General features: G+C 40.4%; 1 protein-coding gene across 2 annotated transcripts in view; it reads left to right on the forward strand.

Moving 5' to 3' along the window:
- Positions 1-6,008, forward strand: part of dpp6a (dipeptidyl-peptidase 6a) — a 220,789-nt gene that overhangs the window by 49,253 nt on the left and 165,528 nt on the right. The window lies entirely within an intron of this gene.

The raw sequence follows: 6,008 nt of genomic DNA on the forward strand, positions 1-6,008 counted from the left end.
GGAGAAATCACATCAGTGTGCTTGGCCATCAGGTGGTATTTCAGACTGGACGTGCAGCGATGATCGCTGAACGACAAAACACACACATCACTTTGGTCTTGTCAATGGAACATTTGCATTCAGAATCTTATTGGCGTCCATTTTGGCATCTCGCGCTCGCCACCCACTCAAAACGTAACGTCTTTGGTCAGCTCGCAAGCCCCAACAAGTGCCTGTTGTTTTGTTTCCGGTTTAGCTATATCCAGCGTGGTGTTGTAGTTTTTCTAACGTTACTAGTTGTTGTAACAGCATGTGTAAAAAAAAAAAAAAAAGAGGCCAAAAAAGAATGTTAATCTCACAATTGACACCTTTAAAATGGGTTTGCGTTAACGCCGTTAATAACGCATTTAACCTACAGCACTAGACAAAACCGATCTTGTTCTTACATTGTGGTAATGTTTTTGTTCATAAAGACATGGTTTTAGTCTCATTTAACAGTGAACTGTAGTAGACTCATATGCAAAGTGATGTTAGTTTCCAACTGAAAGTAACCACTTAAACTTCTGCTGAAGATTATGCTGAAGTGGATCTGTGAGCACTAAACTGCTGCATGAACGTCACATTTTTTTTTACCCACTGCTCTTGTATTTAATCCTCTTTAAAGTTGGATGAAATCCATTTATCTGTCCAGCGTGCAGCCAATCGGATGCTGAAGCAGAGAAAGTGCAGAAAGGCAGTTGTCTGACATTGCTGTTGGAAATGGTATTTCCCCTCCTGGTCCGCGGTCATTTACCTTGAGACGCTGTATGACGAGCCTTTACATTATTAAACCACATCCCCCACATCTGTCACTATATTGGCCTCTCCTACCTGTAACACCCAATTGGCTGAGATGGTCATCAGTCATATGCCGCTGACTGACTGGGCTTAGGAGTGATTCTGACCTTGGACTCATCCCCTCCCACTCAAACCAAACTCCTCTCGAGGGTTGGAAGGAGGAATTAAATTCCAAAACTAATAGAGGAGTATTTATGAGTGCTGTAAAGTCCTCGACCTGAAGCATTTACTCTCAGTCCATCCCTGTCTCTCTTCAGCATGGCATGAAATTAACTGTATGCCAGTGAAGTGGGCTTTTCCCGCTTCAATTTCACTTCTGACAAGCTGAGTCTAATGGAGGGGGTGCCTTGGATTAATGTTTTAGCGTTTTGGTTAAAACACCCTTTCAGCTCAGTGAGTGGTCGAGTTGTTTGTTGGTGTCAGTGAATTACTTTGCCTTTTTGCGTCAGGCAGAAGTCGGCTTAATAGGCAATTAGTCAAAAGGGGCATTGTCCCCTCATCTGGTCCGTTCAAGACAGATTGTTGATGCTGAATGCTGTATTGAGCTAAGTTAATCTCTCTCTGCAGACTTCTCATTAAATTTGTGTTTTGTGACTCCTGTTGTTTAACGGGAGCTTAGTTCAACACTGAAGGTTTACTTTGACAAATTGAGATTGATTGGTGAAGATGTTTAAGTACCTGCGAAAAATTGTAGATTTCTGCAGTTAACTATGAAGGTTTGTCCAGTCACCATATCAGTCGCTTTCCTTATACTGTATAACAAAGAACCATTTACAAACCCATATTGATATTTTATATTCTAACCACACTTTACTTTTGTAGTTTTAAAATATTGCTATTGATTGGCATTTAATGGTCCATATTTGTCAAATATTGAACATGCATCGTCAACCCGTTCTCAAGGTGTGTGTGCAATCTCATCGTCATTTCCCCGCTTCCCATTCATTTCCACGAGAGCAGCCATGCAATGCATTTTGGTGGCGTTGGGGGGACTTTGGAGATGCGGGGCGTCGAGTTGCCCTCTTGTCATATACATAAAGTGGAATCCAGGCAACTTTAGGCAAATGAGGATCGGTCGGCTCGTCTTGCCGTTTCTTAAAATCTGACGACACTCTTTCATACTGACTTTTGCCGATCTGAATTGAAGACCGATTTAGCATCTACATGGCCTATTTCTCCCTTAAAATGTTTTCAGAAACAATTTTTGGTGAATTATTTTCAGCAAATAGGAGATTGTATTCCGACCGAGCTGCCATTATGGTTGGTTTTAAAATTAGGGATCCGTCAGGCTTGTCCAATCAGCTGAAGCTATCGCAGTTGTAGGAGAGTGTTTCTTTGCTTGTCAGTGGTGAAGAGAAACTGATGGCAAACCCCCTAGTGTGCAGTGCTGGGAAGTGGGGCGACACAGTGCAACACAATGCATATATTGACACGTACTTTCACATATAATTCATCAATACGTCACCTTCTTTACTAAGATTTAAGATTTTAAAAGAATGAAGAACATGAGAGCAGGTGTGTGCAGAGTTTTTTTGCGGTGAGGCTATTGCTTTCCAGCTATGATTAATGGAAGTAATTGGGGACATTTTTAGCGGGCAAAGTATGTTGAGCTTTACCATATTATATTACTTTGCCAGTGGCAAGTGCCAGTCATTGTTCTCAATGTATTAAAAATGAGAACTTCCACATCCTCCTTTCTTTACAGCATACGTACTGACTGTTTCCCTCTAAACCACCTCTATAGTAACTGAGATGAGCCACAAGAAAAAAAAAAACTTGGAGCCAAGTCACAACTTTCATCTTTTATTCACTAGCTGTTACATGAATGCAATTGCAGACTTCCTTCAGCTCCTTAAATCCTCCCCATCGATTCTTCTTTGTTTGCTCTATGGTATCTATACATATGAGCCTGGCATTATTTGCTGATAGTCCTATTAATAACCATTCCACTAAAATATAACCGCTTGCGAGTCTCTCAGACATAGGTTTTATTATGAGCAATGGGGCAATTTAACATAGAAGCATGGGGGTGTTCAAAGAACCCCATCACTTATGGAAATCGCACACAGTATGCTGAATGACAAATTTTTAACTATGGCTGTAATACAGATTCAATTCAGAAGACGGATTAAATTAGCAAAATGCTGAACTGCTTGCTTATAACAAAAAAAGGAAAGCAATTCGGAAATGAACTTGCACTACATCATGGTCATTTTTCATTTCAATGACTTCAAGCAATATGTTTTGCTTCCTGTTTTTCACTAAATGATACTTGGATTAAATTTGCCACTTGGACATTTTAAAAGCATTCGCAGCAACCCACTGCCAATTTTTCTTTTCTCCCTTGTTTCACTGTTTGAAAATCAGATTTTTATTTTAGCTCTTGTTTCTTTCCTTAAGCAGAGTAGTCTTGGCTTGCCGGCTCCATCCAGCTTCATCTTTGTAGACAATATGTTGGAATTGCCTTCAGTGCCTCTTCAGACCTCAGGGACTTTTTTTCATTTTGTCTCTTTGCTCCTTTCTTGTGATCTGGGGGAATTGAAAAGTCAGTGCTCAATAATGGAATAAACAGGTTTAAAAGGTTGAGGTGGAAAACCATGTCCTTATCCAAGTATTAGTTAAAAGCCCAGACACAATATCAGAATTTTGTTTGAAACAAGAGTGTAACCATGGATACACCAATTGCCCATTTGTTACTCCGTATCCCACTACCTATTATTTTGAATCTTTTAATGACTTTTGGTTTATGTTCAACTATTTTGTTACATTTTCCGTTGGTGACTTTGTCACATGAGGTTGCACAGAGACTAAAATGTATGCTGTAATACTGAACAAAGTCGTTGAAATTATTACTAATTACATTGGAATAAGCAAATGGGTTTAGCTCCATTAAATCTCAAACACAAATACTAAATTAGCAGTTTTGTGTGTACTGATCACATGCCCAGGCTTTGTGTAGCTTGTGATGTACAGTTGATACATTTCATAATATGATTTTTTTGTCCTCATCATTTGAGACACAAATGCATAATCCAACTAGGAAATCAATCGAGTAAGTTGATTTACTTTAGCGTTCAGGATTTGGAAAGTAACTAACCAAATGGACGGTTGAGTCTGTAAAGCAAAAGAATACAAGTAGTTTGAATCCCAGTCAGACTGTTTGTCGGATGAATGTGTTTTTCTTTGGCAGTAGCTGGCTGTGTGAAGTGAAACCTTCGATGTCAAGGTGAAAAATGCTCTGCCAGCACCTGAGCCAGGTCTCTAGATGGACCAGATGGACCTGCTGAGTTCTTACGAAACGATTTCCTAAAATGTCTCTCAGATATTGCTGATTGTAGGTAGGTTTTATACCTGGATAATATAAGGTTTTTACTTTTTTAGCCTCCACTGAATAGAACCTTTTACTGGAGGCTTTTGCTATCCAATTCCTCCGGTTTTATGTTGACTAGGTCATATTTCAGTAAGATGCCTCCCTGTTTTCCAGTCTGCTTCTGCCTTTAGGTTGCTGCTGTTGCTTTTGATGTTCCGGCAAACTGAACACCTCTTCCAGCTCTTTAATTAGTTTCACATTACAAGCCCTCCATCAATTAAGGTTGCATCATTTCTTCCATTACCTGTTCTATTTACACAGACGTTTTATTATGGCTCTTTATTTATTTATTTTTAAATTTATTTTATCTGCATGATGGGTTGAGTGTCATTAACAGGAGCTTAAATATATAAAAATGCTAAATTAAATGTTCTGAAATAATCAGATGTCAATTGGGCTTTTTTCATGAAAGTCATTGCATTAATATGTGTACATTGTTGTGTATGCTTAAAATGCAACTTTTTCTCTTATTTACACTTAAATTACATTTAGCTAAATTCTTTTCCACAATTACATTGTGATTTCAAACTTTGTTGTTGTGAATGGCATTTATCTACCATACCAGAGTTGCAGAGAGGGGGTTGTGGTGCATGGTGGCAGGCACCAGGCAGAACTTTTACATCCAGAATCCCGTCTGTTGTTAGGTTTAGGCAAAAAAAGTGCCCTGGTTATAGCCTGGCTCTGCCCTCCAACGTACTTACGCTTAATTTTTGTTTCCCTTCTGTACTCCCATCTTGGTTTGTGGTCCGTTCTTGGGTTTTCTCTGGTCAAATCTTAACCGGTCCAATCAGCGTACAGAGGGATTGGTTGAGAACGATGACTTGAGGCCATGTGCTAGTTAGAGTTGTAGTTCCGTAATGGCAACGGAGAAAGATGCGAGCGAAGCCATTCGGTCCGTTGTGGCAACGCTGCCCAATATCCAGAGGTTAAAGCCTGAGCAAGAACATTCTTTGCTGAGTTTTGTTGGTGGCCATGATGTTGTGGCCCTCCTCCCCACGGGGGTTGGGAAAGGTTTGATTTTCCAGCTCACTCAGTTAGTGGTGAAGGAGTTGGCTAAGGCAAACGCTAGTGATGCTATTGCTAAATATAAGCCTTGTCAGTCTCCCCTTTTGTTGCACATGTGCATGACATACATCACGGCCAAACATTAGTGATTGGTTATGGCAGATCCAGGGTGGCTCTGGCCAGATCCAATAGCTTTAAACTTCAACAGAGTTTGCGCCTTCAAGGAAGTTAACACTTGTCTGTGGAGAGTGGCCAGACTCTGTGTACAAATGAAATGTACCAGAGTCTGATAGGACCAGGCTACTTTGGTTAACCAAGTAAAAAGGCTTACTAGTACTGTAGTTGCTACGAGTGGTTATTGTATACTGACTGACGTTGACTTGCCAGATATGTCAAATTTGCTGTTGCAAACTAGTTGTGCATAAAAATTGTTTCAGGAGACAGGGTTGTGAGAAGAACTAAATCAAATGACATGTTGGCAGTGTGAATCGTCCAGAGAGATAGTCTTCAAAAGCATTCATGGTGTTGCATTGAAGTACATTCAAGAGATGACAGAAGCTGTTGTGTGAACAATGGGGGTGAAAAAGACCCCACCATGTCCGCACTCCCCTGGCCAAATGTTACTTAAAGGTGCGATGGTGCGATTGTTTGATTGTCCGTTTTGGAAGGTGTTCTAACACAGCCTGTCCCGATTTCAATGGTATTGGCCAGGTTGTGATTGATCCACACTGAACAATGAAATTTACTGTATGGCAACACTCTTTCCTGCTAATCGTCACGGCTGGCAGGCCACCTTTCATTGCCACAGCTAGAATTC

Source organism: Etheostoma cragini, chromosome 22, assembly GCF_013103735.1.
Source record: "Etheostoma cragini isolate CJK2018 chromosome 22, CSU_Ecrag_1.0, whole genome shotgun sequence".
Lineage (NCBI taxonomy): Eukaryota > Metazoa > Chordata > Actinopteri > Perciformes > Percidae > Etheostoma > Etheostoma cragini.